Here is a 20,956-nt window from a genome sequence, read left to right on the forward strand (position 1 = left end):
GCCAGCACCTTGATATTGGACTTCCCAGCCCCCAGAGTTATGATAAATAAATTTTCTTTATAAATTACCTAATCTGCGGTATTCTCTGATAGTAACACAAAATAGACTAATACACAGAGTAAATAATAAAATGTTGGCTCTGGGCTGGGTACGGTGGCTCATGCCTGTAATCCCAGCACTTTGGGAGGCTGAGGTGGGCGGATCACCTGAGGTCGGGAGTTTGAGACCAGCCTGACCAACATGGAGAAACCCCGTCTCTACTAAAAATACAAAATTAGCTGGGTGTGGTGGCACATGCCTGTAATTCTAGCTACTCAGGAGGCTGAGGCAGGATAATCGCTTGAACCCGGGAGGCAGAGGTTGCGGTAAGCTGAGATCGCGCCATTGCACTCCAGCCTGGGCAACAAAAGTGAAACTCCGTCTCAAAAAAGATGAACAAATAAAATAAAATAAAAAGAAAAGAAGAAGAAGAAAATACGTTTATTAAAAGGATGCAGGGTGCTTCTCACAATTTTATGGTAAGGCTAGAGACCAGGCTTGGGAGTGACATAGCCAACAACCTCACCCAAAATCCTGCCACAGATCTGGTCCAGTGAAAACATCCCCAGGCACAGTCACCACAGTTTGCAATGCTGACACAGTGGCCCTGACCGGACCTGGACACCTGCACCAAAGCTACTGCTGCAGCACACTGGCAGTGGCTGGCTTCTCTGCTCCCACGTGTGCCAGGATGAGTCTAATTCATCATCTGGGTCATGTTCTCAAGTGGGTGGTTCTAATTGGCACGGCCTGGGTGATGTGCCCATGTCTTGGCTTCAAGGAAGCCTGGGAAGGCAAATATTTTATCATTCAATGAATTTTACTGCACACCTGCTATGAGTTAGGCGCTCTTTTAGGTGCTAAGGAAATCAGAGCAAGCAAAACAGGTAAAAGTTCCTATCCTCACAAAACTTCTGTTCGAGAGACGGGCAGATAATGATAAATAACAAGTAAAACAAAGTTTGTCAAAGCGTGATGTGTGCTATTGGGAAAATAAAGCCAGGACTGGGGACTGGACCTGCTGCTTTGTAATGTGTTCTGGAGGTCCTTCCTGAGAAGGTGATATTTGAGCTGAGAGGCAAATGATAGGAGGGTTCTGCCATTTTCAACATGTGTGTGTACATATGCTGTATGGGGCAATGCCCATTTTTTGTTTGTTTGTTTTGAGACAGAGTCGGGCTCTGTTGCCCAGGCAGATCTTGGTTCACGGCAAACTCTGCCTCTTGGGTTCAAGCGATTCTCCTGCCTCAGCCTCCCGAGTAGCTGGGACTACAGGTACATGCCACCATGCCCGGCTAATTTTTGTATTCCTAGTAGAGATGGAGTTTCTCCATGTTGACCAGGCTGGTCATCAAACCAGCTAATTTTTGTACTTTTAGTAGAGATGGGGTTGCTCCATGTTGACCAGGCTGGTCTCAAACCCATGGCCTCAAGTGATCCACCCCACTTAGCCTCCTAAAGTGCTGGGATTACAGGCATGAGCCACCACGCCCGGTGCAATGCCCATGTTTTTAACTAGAGAAACCCTACCTTCACTCCCCAGCCATTGTCAGGTCTCCTCCATCCTGTCCTTCAAGCTTTGTGTGAAGGTAAAGGAGTTCTGGGACAACAGTTTACTATGACCAGTGAAACTGGGACAACAGTTTACTATGTCCTGGGGACAGACTCCGAGGGCCCAATCTTTACTCTTCAACTACAGCAAGGGCTGGCAACCTGGATGTGCTACCATAATTGGGGGGAGATTTTGGTGGGCAAGTGTCAGGACTGATGAAAATGAGTATACATCAGAGTATATGTGTGTGCATGCATTTCTGTTGAGTGTGATGCTATAGATGTTGTGTCTGAAAGCAGTGATTTTGGCCAGGCACGGTGGCTCATGCCTCAAATCCCAGCACTTTGGGAGGCCGAGGCAGGTGGATTGCTTGAGGTCAAGAGTTCGAGACTAGCCTGGCCAACATGGTGAAACCCCATCTCTATTAAAAATACAAAACATTAGCAGCCGGGCGCAGTGGCTCAAGCCTGTAATCCCAGCACTTTGGGAGGCCGAGACGGGCGGATCATGAGGTCAGGAGATCGAGACCATCCTGGCTAACACGGTGAAACCCTGTCTCTACTAAAAAACACAAAAAACTAGCCGGCCGGGCGAGGTGGTGGGCGCCTGTAGTCCCAGCTACTCGGGAGGCTGAGGCAGGAGAATGGCGTAAACCCGGGAGGCGGAGCTTGTAGTGAGCTGAGATCCGGCCACTGCACTCCAGCCTGGGCCACAGAGCGAGACTCCGTCTCAAAACAAACAAACAAACAAACAAACAAAACATTAGGCGGGTGTGGTGGCAGACGCCTGTAATCCCAGCTACTCAGGAGGCTGAGGCAGGAGAATCACTTGAACCCAGGAGGCAGAGGTTGTAGTGAGCCAAGATCGTGCCATTGCACTCCAGCCTGAGTGACAGAGCAAGACTGTCTCAAAAAAAAAAAAAAATTTCTAAACTTTTAAATTATGTACTCGTATCAGTAAAAGTCTTGTCCCTCCCCTGTAAGCCTTTGTATTTATTTTAAAATTATATACATTTACTACTGAAGCATTATAAAATATGAAAAAATAGAAATGTTTTAAAAACACTTATTTTGAAAATATTTTTATCAACACTAAAAAAAGTCCTAATTTCTCTCAGTAAAGAAAGATTATGATTGTGCATTTTATTGACAACAACGTAATTCAGCATGTTTCATTGTTCTGAAAAATCTTATTTGTTTATTTATTTTTTTGAGACATAGTCTCACTCTGAGGCCCAGGCTGGAGTGCAATGGCGCAATCTCGGCTCACTGCAACTTCTGCCTTCCAGGTTCAAGTGATTCTCCTGCCTGTGCCCGGCTAATTTTTGTATGTTTAGTAGAGACAGGGTTTCGCCATATTGGCCAGGCTGGTTTCGAACTTCTGACCTGAGGAGATCTGCCTGCCTCAGCCTCCCAAAGTGCTGGGACTACAGGCGTGAGCCACCGCAGCCAGCCATATTCTGAAAAATCTTTAGCACATTATTTCAGGCAACAAAATTGCACAGTGATAAACATTTCTAAACATTCATTTTTCAAATTTCTCTCTTCATAGTATAAGTTTCTTTTACAATTGGCAGTTAATGTCTAATTAAACCTTAAAAAAATTTTTAACTTAAAGAGACCCATCAAGGATCTCCATTTTTTCCCAAGTATCAGCTAGGCATCCATATTAGTCAGGGTTTAGCAAGAAAAAGGGAACCACTGTAGGCCTTTCAAGCAGACAGGAATTGAGTGCAAGGTATTTAAATGCTTATGACATCATAAGAACAGCAGCGGGAATTAGGAGCTAGGGGAAGCCTGCCACCACACAGTGCTTCAGAGTACGGGAGCTTGGTTGTTTCTATCACCCAGGTCAGGAAAATGCAGGAAACCTCTGTTGATGGCAGAGGCCCCAAAGCACTGAGATGGGGCTAATGGATCACTTGGAGGCTACTGTGGGATTTTAGGTCTACCATGGCCTCCAAAATAATAATACCACTTTTTCCTTGCACCTACGAGAACTTGCATGAGTACAAAAAAATCACATCTATTCGAGACCAACCTGGCGAACATGGTGAAACCCCATCTCTACCAAAAATACCAAAATTAACCAGGTGTGGTGGCGGGCGCCTATAATCCCAGCTACTCAGGAGGCTGAGACAGGAGAATGACTTGAATCTGGGAGGCAGAGGTTGCAGTGAGCCGAGATCGCGCCACTGAACTCCAGCCTGGGCGATAAGAGTGAGACTCTGTCTCAAAGAAAAAAAAAAAAAAAAAAAAAAAAAATTCAGTCCAGAAGCTTGCAGGCAAGAGGAATTAAGAAATGCAGTTTCCATAATTCTAGTCCCTGTAATACGGAAAGTAGCATATAAAAATTTGGGAACGAAGCCTGATTGCCAAAAATATGCTGTGAACCTCAGGGCAGCACACTCCTGACAGCCTCTTGTCATCAAAGGAGAGGTCAGTATATGAGAAATGCTTGACTCTTCTGTAAAAGAAAACTAGGTGATTAATTTTGACATTTGACACCCAGCTGATTTTTGTATTTTTTGGTAGAGACGAGGTTTCCCCATGTAGGCCAGGCTGATCTTGAACTCCTGACCTCAAGTGATCTGCCCACCTTGGCCTCCTAAAGTGCTGGGATTACAGGTATGAACCACTGCACCCAGCCAACAATTCTTGTATATGAGATTTTCATGGCTTCTTTCCATTACATAGTAGTTTCTGTTATTTGAAGGTCTTGCTTTTAATCAAGTTAACCCACTGATGACATCCTGCGGCATGGAAACTGCAGTACATGATAATACTCAGAATATTATGAAACCCATAACAGGCAAGTTGGACCTGCTGGAGGCAAGGAGAGAGTGAGTGATTCCTTCTCATCACTGCCACTTGTCAGCAAGTGACTGGTTTCTGTCCTGTGTGACTTCTTTCTGTCCTGTGTGAAACTGGGGGTGGTTTACACAGCCTTTCCAGGAAATGGCAGGATAATCTTCCTCTTTGGTTTTTAAAAAAAATCCAGCTGAGCGCGGTGGCTCACACCTGTAATCCCAGCACCTAGGGAGGCCAAGGCGGGCAGATCATGAGGTCAGGAGATCAAGATCGAGACCATCCTGGCCAACATGGTGAAATCCCGTCTATACTAAAAATACAAAAATTTGCTGGGTGTGGTGGGATGCCACAGCACTCCAGCCTGGCGACAGAGTGAGACTCCGTCTCAAAAAAAAAAAAAAAAAAAAAAAAAAAAGTCCAGATGGTATAACATGAAAACTCCAAAGTTCCAATGAAACATCTTCCCATTGCTGGCTTACACTGCCCTGGCCTGTAAGTGGGTCAAGAGGGCCAGGGGACATGGCCCACCTGTTTCCCTGACCTGTCCTTCTACACTCCCATGCAGCCTTTTGCTGAAGGAGCTAAGGTATGAACAAAAAACAACTTTGCTTTCTCAGGAGTGCTCCTACAAATCAGTTGTAATGATATGTTCTTTCCTAGGCCTGGATGACATTTATAGTTTTTCCAGCCTCTTTTGGGTAACAAACAGGTTAAAGAGTTTCTTGTTTTGTTTTGTTTTTGTTTTCTTAAAAAATAGTCTTGGCCGGGCGCGGTGGCTCAAGCCTGTAATCCCAGCACTTTGGGAGGCCGAGACGGGCGGATCACGAGGTCAGGAGATCGAGACCATCCTGGCTAACACGGTGAAACCCCGTCTCTACTAAAAAATACAAAAAACTAGCCGGGCAAGGTGGCGGGCGCCTGTAGTCCCAGCTACCCGGGAGGCTGAGGCAGGAGAATGGCATGAACCCGGGAGGAGGAGCTTGCAGTGAGCTGAGATCTGGCCACAGCACTCCAGCCTGGGTGACAGAGCGAGACTCCGTCTCAAAAAAAAAAAAAAAAAAAAAAAGTCTTGGCTGAGCGCGGTGGCTCATGCCTATAATCCCAGCACTTTGGGAGGCTGAGGTGGGTGGATCACCTGAGGTCAGGAGTTCAAGACCAGCCTGGCTAACATGATGAAACCCCATCTCTACTAAAAATAGACAAATTAGCCAGGCGTAGTGGCACGTGTCTATAGTCCCAGCTACTCCAGAGGCTGAGGCAGGAGTATCACTTGAACCTGGGAGGGAGAGGTTGCAGTGAGCCGAGATTGTGCCACTGCACTCCAGCCTGGGTGACACAAGATTCTGTCTCAAAAACAAAAAAAGAAAAAAAAAGAAAAAAAGAAAAGTCTCTTTTTCTAGGTATTAGTCTTATCCAGTGTCATCTCAAAACTTCAAATGTCAATGACTTGAAAGCCTCTCTCCTTCTCCAGCCTGGAGTCTGTGGGGTCACCGTCAGTGTCATTCCTCTTTCTCATACTGCCTCCTCCAGCCTTGCTGGCTGCTGTCCCTGGCCTGCTGCTGTCCTGGGGAAGCAGGGGAAGAAGGTCAGGTTTCACTCCATGAGTTGAGTCTGGGAGTGACAGATTCCAAATGGTGCTTCTTTTCTCCTAGGTGTCTTCTCATGGGTGCTGGAGAGTCTCCACCCCCAGGCCACCTGCTGTCCCCCGGAGGCTACACCTTCTCTAGCTGGACACTAGGATACCTGTCCAGCCCCTTAGGCTCCAGAAGTCCTCCCCTCCGTTGAGGTTATCCCATCCCTCCGGTGTTCCCTTTGGCTGGAACAAGGCTGCCTCCCTTTCTAGAAAACTACGGCAGGCCTGCAGGAACTCTGAGAGTGCAAACCATGCCAAAGGCGGCCATCTCCAGGGGCTAGCCACCATTTGACTGGGAGTCAAATCCCAGTCCATGTGTCCCTCAAACCCCAGAAGACATGTCACACTTTCCAAAAGGTCCTCTTGAAGTGCTCCATTATTTAGCACGAGCTGAAGATGAGGCACCCACCCCCTCCTGCCTAGGGAGAAGGGCCATGTCCAGCACACAGACAACTGCTCCAAAGCAATCCTCTCACATTCCGCCAAGGCTGGGATGTGGATGCCAAGCTAATCCTTCCCAATGTGGAGCTAATGGTTTTACAATCTCAGCATGAGCTGCGAAAGTGATCTAGCTCCTCCTGCCTTTAGAATGTGGAAGTACTTGGCACCTACTGTTTTGTTCTCAGCCTTTGGGGTCTCTGGTGAAACTGACACAGAAAGGGTCCCATTTTAGTAAAAGAAATTATCATTATAAAAAGTAACCCCTTCCTCATGCCAGCATACCTGATGTGCCACAGGTGCCTCATGACAGCCTGACTTAGGAAGCGGGCTGTGTGAAGGCACAGCTAATACAGAATTATTACATATTTATATATTACATCCTTATGTTAATATGACCTTTTATACAAAATATATAGGGGATGTTTTTCTTTTCTTTTTCTTTTTTTTTTTTTTTTGAGATGGAGTCTCACCCTGTCGCCCAAGCTGGAGTGCAGTGGCATGATCTTGGCTCACTGCAACCTCCGCCTCCCGGCTTCAAGTGATTCTCCTGCCTCAGCCTCCTGAGTAGCTCGGATTAAAGGTGCACACTAACACACCTGGCTAATTTCTGTATTTTTAGTAGAGATAGGGTTTCACCATGTTGGCCAGGATGGTCTCTAACATCCGACCTCAAGTGATCCGCCCACTTCGGCCTCCCTAAGTGTTGGGATTATAGGCATGAGCCACTGTGACTAAAATCCCAGCACTTTGCCAGAATTTTTGTTTTTGACATTATGGATAATTAGATGTGCAGATAAATCTCTGTCAATATAGGCTACCTTAAAGTGTTGGGTGAAATTTTGTTTTGTTTTTGAGACAGAGTCTCTGTCGCCCAGGCTGGAGTGCAGTATTGTCATCTCGCCTCACTGCAACCTCCGCCTCCCAGTTCAAGCGATTCTCCTGCCTCAGCCTCCTGAGTAGCTGGGATTACAGGCACCCGCCACCACTCCCGGCTAATGTTTGTATTTTTTTTTTTTTTTTTTGAGACAGAGTCTCTCTCTGCCGCCCAGGCTGGAGTGCAGTGGTCAGATCTCAGCTCACTGCAAGCTCCGCCTCCTGGGTTTATGCCATTCTCCTGCCTCAGCCTCCCAAGTAGCTGGGACTACAGGCACCTGCCACCTCGCCTGGCTAGTTTTTTGTATTTTTTAGTAGAGACGGGGTTTCACCGTGTTCGCCAGGATGGTCTCAATCTCCTGACCTCGTGATCCGCCCGCCTCGGCCTCCCAAACTGCTGGGATTACAGGCTTGAGCCACTGCGCCCGGCTAATGTTTGTATTTTTAGTAGAGACGGGGTTTCACCATGTTGGCTAGGTTGGTCTCAAACTCCTGACCTCAGGTGATCTGCCCGCCTCGGCCTCCCAAACTGCTGGGATTATAGACATGAGCCATCGCGCCTGGTCAGAATTTTTGTTTTTGAAATTATGGATAATTAGATGTGCAGAGAAATCTCTGTCAATAGAGACTACTTTGAGTGTTGGGTGAAATTAATAAATACATAAAAAATACTTTAAAGCATGACTGAGCTAACAGGGAAGTAAAGGAGACCAGAATAACTGGAGGTCAGAAGGAGGAGGACCTGGAAGGAGAACAGGAACAGCAGTGTTTGCCTTGAGGGCCTGTGGTAATCCCTGGTGGCCTAGAGGCTGGAATTTTTTTTATCATTTTTTATTTTTTAGAGATGAAGCATCTGCTGTGTTTCCCAGGCTGGACTTGAACTCCTGGGCTCAAGCAATCCTCTTGCCTCAGTCTCCAAGGTAGCTGGGACTACAGGTAGGCATCTGCGCAACTGGCTTTAGAGTCTGGATTTTTAATTTGCCTCAGGCAACTAAAAGGAAAGAAGGCCCCAGACAGGCATGGTGGGACAGCAGATCAAGGCTCATGCCTATAATCCCAGCTCATGTCTGTAATCCTAGCACTTTGGGAAGCCAAGGATGGCAGATTGCTGGAGGTCAGGAGTTTGAGATCAGCCTGGCCAACATAGCGAAACCCCATCTCTACTAAAAATACAAAAATTAGCCAGGCATGGTGGTGCCCACCTGTAATCCCAGCTACTCAGGGGACTGAGGCAGGAGAATTGCTTGAGCCCAGGAGGCAAGAGGTTTCAGTGAGCTGAGATTGTACCTCTGAACTCCAGCCTGGGCAACAGAGCAACATTCCATCTCAAAAAAAAAAAAAAAAAAAAAAAGAGATTCTTGCACTCTTGCCTAATGCTGGGGCCCCAAAGACAGGAAATTGCTGAGAATGAAAAAAGCATCCCTGACCTTGTTGAGAAGAAGCTTTTCTGTCTTCACTGCAGTGTTGTGGGGGGGGCAGGGTGGAAAAGCCCCCAACAAGAGTCCTTAACCACCAGCCGGAGAACCGCCCACAGGAGTCCTTAACCACCAGCTCTTACCACTTGCATGAATTTGTGGCTGAAATCCATCCTAACTTCGCAGCCCAGAGATCCTAAGCTGAAAATTAATTTGAAAGGGTCAGCCTTGGGTCAGTAATGTCCCTAGGAACCTGGAAGAAGCAAAGCAAGTCCTCTCTAAAGGAGAGGACTCTAAAGTAAGTCCTTTCTAAAGAAGAAATCCTTCTTCTTTAAATCCAGGCCTCAAATTAAAAAAAAATTCGTTGGGTGTGGTGGCACGCACCTGCAGTCCCAACTATTTGGGAGGCTGAGGTGGGAGGATCACTTGAGCCAAGGAGGTCAGGGCTGCAGTGAGGAATGATCATGTCACTGCATTCTGGCCTGGGCATACAGTGAAACACTGTCTTAAAAACACAAACAAAATATCCAGGCCTCAAGGAATGTCCATAAAGTTCTTAAGTGCAGGGATATATCACACAAAAATCACTAAACACACAGAGAAATAAGCCACCATGAGCAAGTTAGTAGAAAACAGTAAACTGCACAGTCAGACCCACAGTCTAAGTTCAGGTCTGACTCAGGTGCCTAGAAGTTTGCGCTAGGAAAGGCTGCTGGTGCTCCCGGCCCACTTGCTAAAGCACAAGCTGGGGGCTGGACCTTGCCCATGCCCCTGACTTTATGTCACCAGCTAAGGAAGCTGATAAGCTCAGGGAGAAACAAGCTCGGAGGTTAAAATCACCAGATATTTTAAGAGTACAATCACATCAAAGGAGACAAACTGTCCTACACAAATCAGGACTCTAAAATAAGCACAACAAAGATCCTCAGAGAGATAAAAGGATGGTAACGAGGAACAAGCAGTGGCACAGAATCCAGTGGAAACACTGATATGAAGTTGGTAACAAACTCAGTAGAGTGGATAAAAACAATAATAGTTGGGCTGCGCGCGGTGGCTCACGCCTGTAATCCCAGCACTTTGGGAGGCCGAGGTGGGTGGCTCACACGAGGTCAGGAGTTTGAGACTAGGCTGGCCAACATGGTGAGACCCCATCTCTACTAAAAACGCAAAAATTAGCTAGGCATGGTGGCGGGCACTTGTGATCCCGGTTACTTGGGAGGCTGAGGCAGGAGAATCACTTGAACACAGGAGGTGGAGGTTGCAGTGAGCCAAGATCGTGCCACTGCACTCCAGCCTGGACAACAGAGCAAGACTCTGTCTCAAAAAAAAAAAAAAAGAAAAGCCAAAACAACAAGAATAGCTGAAATATGAATAATGATCTAAATCAGCTGAAGAAATTTTTCTAGAAGGTACCGAAAAGTAATAAGGATATGGAAAATACCAAAGAACGTTTAAGAGATATGGAAAATATTAGTGTCAATATCTGCCTAATACGAGTTTCAGAAAAAGAGAAAATGGATGTAAGAAAGAGAATGTGTTAAAAAATTGTAAGTGTGTGTATTTCATGTTGGGAGTCAAAAAAAAAAAAAAGAAGAAGAAGAAAAAAAAGCTTAAGTGTGAAGTTTTAAAGATTAATTTTGAGACCAGACTGGGCAATGTAGTGAGACCCCTGTCTCTAAAAAATAATTAAAAATTAGCTGGGTGTGGTGGTGTGCACCATATAGTTCCAACTACTTGGGAGGCTGAGGTGGGAGGATCAGTTGAGCCTGGGAGGTGGAGGCTGCAGTGAGCCGTGCACTCCAGCTTGGATGGCAGAGCAAGACCCTATCTCAAATAATAATAATAAAGATTAATGATAAAAAGATCGCAATGCAAAGGTCTTGTGGAACATCAAACAGAATAGAGAAGGAAAAATCTAAACTTTGACATACTGTAATGAAATTTAGGAACACTGGCCTGTAGTCCTAGCTACTCGGGAGGCTGAGGTGGGAGAACTGCTTGAACCCAGGAGGCAGAGGTTGCAGTGAGCTGAGACCACACCATTGCACTCCAGCCTGGGTGACAGAGTAAGACTCCATCTCAAAAAAAAAAAAGAAATTTAGGAACATCGAAGACCAAAAAAAAAAAAAAAAAAAGAAAACAAAATTCTAGGCCGGGCGCGGTGGCTCAAGCCTGTAATCCCAGCACTTTGGGAGGCCGAGGCGGGCGGATCACAAGGTCAGGAGGTCGAGACCATCCTGGCTAACACAGTGAAACCCCGTCTCCACTTAAAAAATACAAAAAATTAGCCGGGCGAGATGGCGGCGCCTGTAGTCCCAGCTACTTGGGAGGCTGAGGCAGGAGAATGGCGTGGACCCGGGAGGCGGAGCTTGCAGTGAGCTGAGATCCGGCCACTGCACTCCAGCCTGGGCGACAGAGCGAGACTCCGTCTCAAAAAAAAAAAAAAAAAAAAAAAAAAAAAAAAAAAAAAAAATTCTAAAAGCTTATAGAAAGAAGGAATATAGTTCACAAAAGAATAAAAATTGGACTGGCATTAGTCTTCCTAACAGAAAAATTAGAGACAAAAAAGCAATGAAACTATATATATATATACACACATATATATTTTTAAATATTTTTTATATTTTTTATAATTATATATAGAGATAGATATATAAATTTTTTTTTTTTTTGAGACAGAGTTTCACTCTGGCCATCCAGGCTGGAGCGTAGTGGCGCGATCTCTGCTCATTGCAGCCTTTGCTTCCTAGGTTCAAGCGATTCTCTAGACTCAGCCTCCCGAGCAACTGGGATTACAGGCCCCTGGCACCATGCCCAGCTAAGTTTTGTAATTGTAGTAGAGATGGGTTTTCACCATGTTGGCCAGGCTGATCTGCTTGCCTCGGCCTCCCAAAGTGCTGGGATTATAGGCATGAGCCACCGTGTATGGCCATAAAATTATATTTCTAAGTGATGAAGGAAAAGAACCTAGAAAATTACATCCCACTAAACTATTATTTAAATGTGAAGAAGCAAAGATGATACTTTCAGACATACAAGGTTTTAACAAGTTTAAAACCAGCACAGAAGCCTCTTTGAAAACTCTACTGGAATAAGTACTTTTATACTTCATATATTATACTTAATATACTAAGAACTTACTAAGCACATGAAAAGATGTTCAACACCATTAGTCATTATGAAAATTCAAATCAAAAGAATAACAAGATACCACTTATACCCACTGGGAGATGATAGCCATAATTTAAAAAATGAAAAATGACAAATGCTGATGGGAATGTAGAGGAACTGGAACTTTTTTTTTTTTTTTTTTTAGATGAAGTCTCGCTCTCGTCCCCCAGGCTGGAGTGCAATGGCGCGATCTCAGCTCACTGCAACCTCTGCTTCCCAGGTTCAAGCAATTCTCCTGCCTCAGCCTCCCCAGTAGCTGGGATTACAGGCACCTGCCACCACGCCCGGCTAATTTTTGTGTTTTTAGTAGAGACAGGGTTTCACCATGTTGGCCAAGCTGGTCTTGAACTCCTGACCTCAGATGATCTGCCTGCCTCTGCCCCACAAAGTGCTGGGATTACAGGTGTGAGCCACTGTGCCTGGCCTGAGCCACTGTGCCCGGCCAGAACTGGAACTCTTTTTTTTTTTTTTTTTTTTTTTTTTTTTTTTTTTTTTTTTTTGAGACGGAGTCTCGCTCTGTCGCCCGGGCTGGAGTGCAGTGGCCGGATCTCAGCTCACTGCAAGCTCCGCCTCCCGGGTTTACGCCATTCTCCTGCCTCAGCCTCCCAAGTAGCTGGGACTACAGGCGCCCGCCACCTCGCCCGGCTAGTTTTTTGTATTTTTTAGTAGAGACGGGGTTTCACCATGTTAGCCAGGATGGTCTCGATCTCCTGACCTCGTGATCCGCCCGTCTCGGCCTCCCAAAGTGCTGGGATTACAGGCTTGAGCCACCGCGCCCGGCCCAGAACTGGAACTCTTATACATTGCTGGTGGGAACGTAAAATGGTTTGGTTACTGTGGAAAAGAGTTTGGTAATTCCTCAAATGAAACATAGTTACCATGAAACCCAGCAATTCCGCTCCCAGGTCTATACCTAAGAGGACTGAAAACATATATCCACATAAAAACTTGAGCACAAGTGTTAATAGGAGCATTATTCATAATAGCTAAAAAGTGGAAACAGTCCAAGTGTCTGTCAACTGATGAATGGGTAAACTGTGACATATTCATACAACGAGATATTATTTGGGGTATGGATATGTAGATATTAAATTTAATACCAGACAGGGAAAAAGTCACAAAGAAAAATGAAGGACATCATATTGGTAAAAGAACATTGTATCAGTGCTTGCTTCAGCAGCACATATACTAAAACTGGAATGATACAAAGATTAGCACCACCCCTGCACAAAGATGATACACAAATTCGTGAAGCGTTCCATATTTTTAAAAAGATATTATACCAAAAAGATATAACCATAATGAATATACATGCATCCAAAAACATTTATGGTTCTTTGAAAAGTTATTGAGAAGGAAGAATGGCAAGACTGATTAAGAGTAAGATGATGCAGCCGGGCGCGGTGGCTCAAGCCTGTAATCTCAGCATTTTGGGAGGCCAAAACGGGTGGATCACGAGGTCAATCGCGACCATCCTGGCTAACACGGTGAAACCCCGTCTCTACTAAAAAATACAAAAAACTAGCCGGGCGAGGTGGTGGGCGCCTGTAGTCCCAGCTACTCGGGAGGCTGAGGCAGGAGAATGGCGTGAACCCGGGAAGTGGAGGTTGCAGTGAGCTGAGATCCGGCCACTGCACTCCAGCCTGGGCCACAGAGCGACACTCTGTCTCAAAAAAAAAAAAAAAAAAAAAAGAGTAAGATGATGCATCTAAACAAAGCACAGCATGAAAACAGAAACAAACACACAGGAGATTACAAACAACTAAAAACTGGCCGGACATAGTGGCTCAAGTCTGTAATCCCAGCACTTTCAGAGATCAAGATGGGCAGATCCCCTGAAGTCAGGAGTTTGAGACCATCCTGGCCAACATAGTGAAACCCTGTCTCTACTAAAAATACAAAAATTAGCTGGGTGCGATGGCACATGCCTATAATTCCAGCTACTTGGGAGGCTGAGGCAGGACACTAGCTTGAACCCGGGAGACAGAGGTTGCAGTGAGTTGAGATCATACCATAGCACTCCAGCCTCGGTGACAGAGTGAGACTCTGTCTAAATAAATAAATAAATAATTCTACAAACACACTTTTTATTTTATTTTATTTTATTTATTTTTTTGAGACAGAGTCTCACTCTGTTGTCCAGGCTGGAGTGCAGTGGCGTGATCTCGGCTCACTGCAACCTCCGCCTCCTGGGTTCAAGTGATTCTCCTGCCTCAGACTCCCCAGTAACTGGGACTACAGGCGCCCACCACCACGCCCAGCCAATTTTTGTATTTTTAGTAGAGACGGGCTTTCACCATATTGGCCAGGCTAGTCTCGAACTCCTGACCTTGTGATCCACCCGCCTCAGCCTCCCAAAGTGCTGGGATTAGAGGCATGAGCCACTGCGCCCAGCCATAAATACACTTCTAAAATAATTTCTGGGCCAGGTGCGGTAACTCATGCCTGTAATCCCAGAACTTTGGGAGGCTGAGGCAGGTGGATCACCTGAGGTCAGGAGTTCAAGGCCAGCCTGACTAACCTGGTGAAACCCCATCTCTACTAAAAATACAAAATTAGCTGGGCATGGTGGCACGCGCCTGTAATCCCAGCTACTCGTGAGGCTGAGGCAGGAGAATCGGTTGAACCCGGGAGGCGGAGGTTGCAATGAGCCAAGATCGCGCCACTGCACTGCAGCCTGGGCAACAAGAGCATAACTCTCTATCTCAAAAGAAAAAAAAAAATTCTGTCAGTGTTGATCATATATAGGTATTATGGGAAAAGCACTTGATCGAATTCAACTCATGCATATAATCAACCTTCCCAGAAAATTAGGAATAGAACTTTAAGTTCATAAAAACTATATACCAAAAATCTAGAATAACACCATACTTAATGGAGATGACTTAGATCAATAAGGAACAAGATTTTAATGTTCCCATTAAAATACGGAACACAGTTGCCACTTTCCCCATTACTGTTTAGCATAGTATTAAAGGATCAGTCTAATGCTCTAAGACAAGATGTAAAATGTGAAATTGAAAGAGGAGGCCGGGCGCGGCGGCTCAAGCCTGTAATCCCAGCACTTTGGGAGGCCGAGACGGGCGGATCACGAGGTCAGGAGATCGAGACCATCCTGGCTAACACTGTGAAACCCCATATCTACTAAAAAATACAAAAAACTAGCCGGTGGCGGGCGCCTGTAGTCCCAGCTACTCGGGAGGCTGAGGCAGGAGAATGGCATAAACCCGGGAGGCGGAGCTTGCAGTGAGCTGAGATCTGGTCACTGCACTCCAGCCCGGGTGATAGAGCGAGACTCCGTCTCAAAAAAAAAAAGAAAGAGGAGATAAAACTGTCGTTATTTGTACATTACATGATCACTTCCGTTGAAAAGCTAATAAAATAACCAGATGAGTTATTAGAATAACAGTTTAGCAAAATTGCTGGATATAAAATCAACTTTAAAGGATGAACAGCATTCCTTAGTACCGACCACAAATCAGAAAACAAAGAATAAGATACAATTCACGGAAGCAACAGCTATAACATACCTAGAAATTAATATATAAACAAGACCTTCGTAGAGAAGTTTTAAAAGCTTTATTGGAAGACACACAAAAGAATCTGTAACTTAAAGATTCTATTATTCTCCTTAAACCACTCTACAGGCCTCAAAGAAGGTGAATTGATGCAAATTCAATCCTAATCAATATTTCAACTGGATTTTAAATGGAAGTGGAAAAGTTTATTCTAAAATTTATATGGAAGAATAAAAATCCATAATTAGCTGGGCCAACATAGAATAACAGAGATGGGACTCTCTTTACTAGATATTAAGTCATATTGTTAAGTCTATGGTAATAGAAAACAGTAAGATACTGGTGTGGAAATAAAAAAAGCAATGGAACAGAACAAAGCTCAAAAATACATCTTTCCATATACGAGAACTGGGTGTATGATAAAAACGGTACCACAAATTAATGGGAGAAGTACTGATCTGTTAGGTGGCATTGGGAAAACTGCTTCACTAAACATAGAAGAATAAAGTTAGATCCCTACATGACACAATATACAAAGGTGGATGCCAGATGGATTGTAAATGAAAATGTGAAGGCAAAACTATAACGCTCATAGGAGAAAATTCTGGAGGATATCTTTGTGGTGTAGGACTAGGGAAATATTTCATGAGTCAACTGTCCCAAACACAAACATAAGACAAAAAGTAGATTAATTAAAAAGTAAAGATTTCTGTTCAATAAAGGATGTCACAGACAAAGTTAAAAGACAGGTAACAGACAAAAGTAACGGACACATCTAAAACTGGTAAGAGATTAATATCCACAAGACACCAAAATGCAATTGCACAATGAGCAAAGATCAGCACCCAACTGACAGAAGGGAAGACTATCACCTTGTTTTTGGTAATAAGGAATTGAACATAACCTAGTTATCCACTGTGAGGGGAACAGGTGTGTATAACGTGGTGCGTGCACACTAGGGAATCTGTGCAGCAGTAAGAAGCAACACCCCGAATGGAGGCATAGCAACATGCATGCATCTAAGTAGAAAACAGGAAACATGGCTATCACAGTACCATTGGTATGAATTAAAATTGTATACATAAACACAATACTACTTACTTTGAAGAATGCCTGCAAAACAAGGGGCGCATATCAAAAAAGTAAGAGTGGAGACTATGGGACAGAGCAGAGTGGGGACTAAGGAAGAGGAGAAACTTAGTGGATAATGAAGTGAGGGAATGAGTTCTCGAGCTGACTGATGATGACAATGTGCTATGAATCAAGGCATATGATTGATGCATTACTTTGCATTTGAGTACAAAGTAGAAAATTATCCACAGCACATACTCACATATAGTTTGAAACTACAGCAGGCATTTGACTACAGACAGACAGACTGAGGCTATCATGGACTCCCTGCGGAGCCAGGTCCTTGGAATGGCAGAGCAGACAGAGCTAGATCTTGGTGACACAGAGTCACTCCATGACGCTTTTCAACTAAACCATGTATCTGTAAGACCACTCAGATGAACCAGAAGATTCCCTTGACTTTTTCAGCCAGGGGTTTCTGATACCTGTGATGAAACAATTTTAACTGCTGTCTATCTATGCCTGTACTTTAAGCAATAAATACACCAGATTTTTAAACAACACTATAACTTCACTTCTATACTTTCGGGAAATTAGGGGACCAAGAGGAAGCATACATTTAAGAAGTAAAAAGACAAGAGACAGAATAATAGTAGCCACCATTTATAAGCTCTTATTATGTGCTAGGCACTGTGCTAGGTGCTTTCCATACCTTGTCTCTAATCTGAACAACACACCCATCTCGGGTCCCATCCCTGTGCAGATGAGGAAATGCGCTTGAAAGGGAAAGCGTCTTGTCTAGAGTGACACAGCTTCACAATGGGGTCCTGTGAACCCGTCTGTCTGCTGTCAACCTGTTCTTCACACCACGCCACCCTACTAGAAAAGATGATGGAGAAATGAAGAAGGGACAAACACAGAGACACAGAAGAGGCAAATAAACAGAAGGAGAAAAAGCAAACTATGCCTAGGCACATACGGAGGACCGATGTTTTCTGAAGTAAGGACACTCATGACATGTCAGAGTATGCCTGCCTGAGAAGAGACTGTCATTGCCCTTTGCAAAGTGTATGATCTCACCATTAACCCAACCCTTACTAAATTCAAAGGCATCTCTTCTGCCTGTTTCCAATTATCAAAAATCTTAAACAAAAGACTGATTTTCTCAAGTATTTCTCAAAGCTTTGTATGTATAGGAAGCAGTGGTACAGATTTCAGACAGACTCAAATCTAGTTAGATCATTTATTGTCCATGGCAAAGCAAACTTTTGACTGTCCATTTGCATTATATACAGATGGCAAATATATAAAGGATATTGTGGTTTACCTCTGATAGTAACCTAATCACCCATCAATAAGTGGTATCACAACTATAGAATACTATGAAGCTGTTCAAAGAACCAGACAGACCTCTATGTACTGTGAAATAACCTCCAAGATTAACTTTAAAATGCTAGATACAGTGTATGTGGATGCTAAGTTTATGTATTTATTTATTTTTGAGACGGAATCTCACTCTGTGGCCCAGACTGGAGTGCAGTAGCACGATCTTGGCTCACCGCAACCTCCGCCTCCCAGGCACAAGCGATTCTCCTGCCTCAGCCTCCTGAGTATCTGGGATTGCAGACATGTGTCACCATGCCCGGCTGATTTTTTTGTATTTTTGGTAGAGATGGGGTTTCACCATGTTGGCCAGGTTAGTTTCAAACTCCTGACCTCAAGTGATCTGCCTCCCTTGGCCTCCCAAAATGCTGGGATTACAGGCGTAACCACTGTGCCCAGCTATGTATGCTTTTGACTGGAGAAATTGATAGGTGGTTGCTCTGGGGAAGGAAGATGGGACCGTGGGTAGGAAGATTTGCTTTGCACGCATTATATCCCCATGTACTTTGTACTTTTTTCCCCTACCAAATAGAAACTTTTTTTTTTTTTTTTTTTTTTTTTAAAAGACCTCTGTTGCCCAGGATAGATCACTGCAACCTTAACCTCCTGGGCTCGAGTGATCCTCCCACCTCAGTCTCCCAAAGCAAAACACATCTTTATTTTATTTTATTTTTTGAGACGGAGTCTTGCTCTGTCGCCCAGGTTGGAGTGCAGTGGCGTGATCTCGGCTCACTGCAAGCTCTGCTTCCTGGGTTCAAGCGATTCTCTTGCCTCAGCCTCCCCGAGTAGCTGGGACTACAGGTGCCTGCCACCACGCCCAGCTAATTTTTGTATTTTTAGTAGAGATAGGGTTTCACCATGTTGGCCAGGCTGGTCTTGATCTCCTGACCTCAAGTGATCCGCTCGCCTCTGCCTCCCAAAGTGCTGGGATTACAGGCGTGAGCCACTGCGCCCGGCCAACACATCTTTATTTTCAATCAAGCAGTTTATTGTATTTTCCCTCCAAGCCAAATCCAGTGTCAGGATCTACTAAGGTCTGAGTGGAAGAAATATATTCCTTCCTTTCCCCTTCTTCCAGTGATGAGACAGGGAGAGGCCCCTTCCCATTTCTTTCTCCCTCTTTTCAACCAAAAAGTCACCTATTTGTTACACAAAACAATACTCACATTATCCATGTTCATAGAAAATATATTTAAGTAAAAGGAAAAATATATAGAAAATATATTTAAGTAAAAGGAAAAATAAGAAAAAGTACTGATACCACCACTCTACATTTTGGGGTGTATGTTCTTTTGTATATTTTCTAATGCATTATGTACACACACATGTATTTATACTTACAATCACCCAGATTGGAGGGCAGTGGCGCAATCTTGGCTTACTGCAACCTCCGCCTCCTGGGTTCAAGCGATTCTTGTGTCTCAGCCTCCTGAATAGCTGGGATTACAAGCGTGCGCCACCATGCCTGGCTAATTTTGTATTTTTAGTAGAAGACGGGGTTTCTCCATGTTGGTCAGGCTGATCTCGAACTCCCAACCTCAGGTGATCCACCCGCCTTGGCCACCTTTTAAAATTTAATGTTAGGCCGGGCGAGGTGGCGGGCGCCTGTAGTCCCAGCTACTCTGGAGGCTGAGGCAAGAGAATGGCATAAACCTGGGAGGCGGAGCTTGCAGTGAGCTGAGAACCGGCCACTGCACTCCAGCCCAGGTGACAGAGCGAGACTCCGTCTCAAAAAAAAAAAAAAAAAAAAAAAAAAAAATTTAATGTTAATTGGAATTACATTAAAAAAGTGTCCCATGCCAAATACTCTTGGTAGAAATATAATTTTTAAAAAAATTTGTTTAACAATGACACCTTTATATGTTTACATTTACAAGATGGTGAAAACATGGTTAAGTACAGTTCAATTACATAACCACAGGATTTTCTAGTTTTGTCAAAAATCATCTTGAGGAGTACTGCTGACAAGAACACACTTTTGCAAAACTGTTCTTAAATGATAAAGGCACTTACAGTCCCCCTCATCCCCTAATGTATGAGGTCTATGCCTTTTGAATTTCTTAGTTCTTTTCATCTTCATGACAACACACTGAAAATACACTTAAAAGGAAAAAATAAAAAGCACTCATACCATCACTCTATATTTTGGGGTGTATGTCCTTTTTGGTATTTTTTCCTACAACCCCATTTCAGCAATAACCTTTTTGATATTTTCTATGCAGATCACACATACACTTAAAAATAATGAATTATCCACTTTCTCTGGCAAGTTGCTTTCTCTCTCTTCATCCTTCTCCCACCCCTTACCTGAATTTCTTTTTTTTTGTTGAGACAGAGTCTCACTTTGTCACCAGGTTGGAGCGCAGTGGCGCGATCTCGGCTCACTGCAACCTCTGACTCCCTGGTTCAAGCGATTCTCCTGCCTCAGCCTCCCAAGTAGCTGGGATTACAGGCACATGCCACCACGCCCAGCTAATTTTTGTATTTTCAGTAGAGACGGGGTTGCATCATGTTGGCCAGGATGGTCTCAATCTCCTGACCTCATGATCCGCCCGCCTCTGCCTCCGAAAGTGCTGGGATTACAGGCGTGAGCCACTGCGCCCAGCCTCTTACCTGAATTTCTAAGGTTGAATTATTTTTGTATGATTCCCCCATCTACATTTCAAGTCCTGACCACAGTAGCATCATCAAATATACACATACCCTATTACCCAAAAAACCTAGAGTGAGTCACAATCAAGGACTCCCACACTCTGCCTTCCTGCGCTTGTCCAAACATGCCCCTCCCAGCAGATGATCTACCTTCCTGATTTGGCCAAATTCCACCAATTCTTGGAGGCCCACCTCAAATGCCATCTATCGCACTGAGTCTTCCCAGATTACTCCAGTCCCATTTCTTCCCCACTGTGAACTCAAATGTCAGGTGGCAACAGACCACACCTTTGTGACAAATTTTGAACCATTATCTTTTAACTTATCATGTGACTGCAAATTGTGAGTATACTGGGAGGCAGGAGACTGTGTCCTTTACTTCTTGTACCCTGTAAGCC

General features: G+C 44.5%; 1 non-coding gene across 1 annotated transcript; it reads left to right on the top strand.

Annotated features, from left to right (window-relative positions):
• Window positions 1-13,098: 13,098 nt before the first annotated feature.
• Window positions 13,099-13,202, top strand: LOC115898403. The gene has a single exon (XR_004058142.1). It is a non-coding gene; the product is annotated as a U6 spliceosomal RNA (small nuclear RNA).
• The last annotated feature ends 7,754 nt before the right edge of the window (window positions 13,203-20,956 follow it).

The sequence above is a fragment of the Rhinopithecus roxellana genome, chromosome 6 (genome assembly GCF_007565055.1).
Source record: "Rhinopithecus roxellana isolate Shanxi Qingling chromosome 6, ASM756505v1, whole genome shotgun sequence".
Lineage (NCBI taxonomy): Eukaryota > Metazoa > Chordata > Mammalia > Primates > Cercopithecidae > Rhinopithecus > Rhinopithecus roxellana.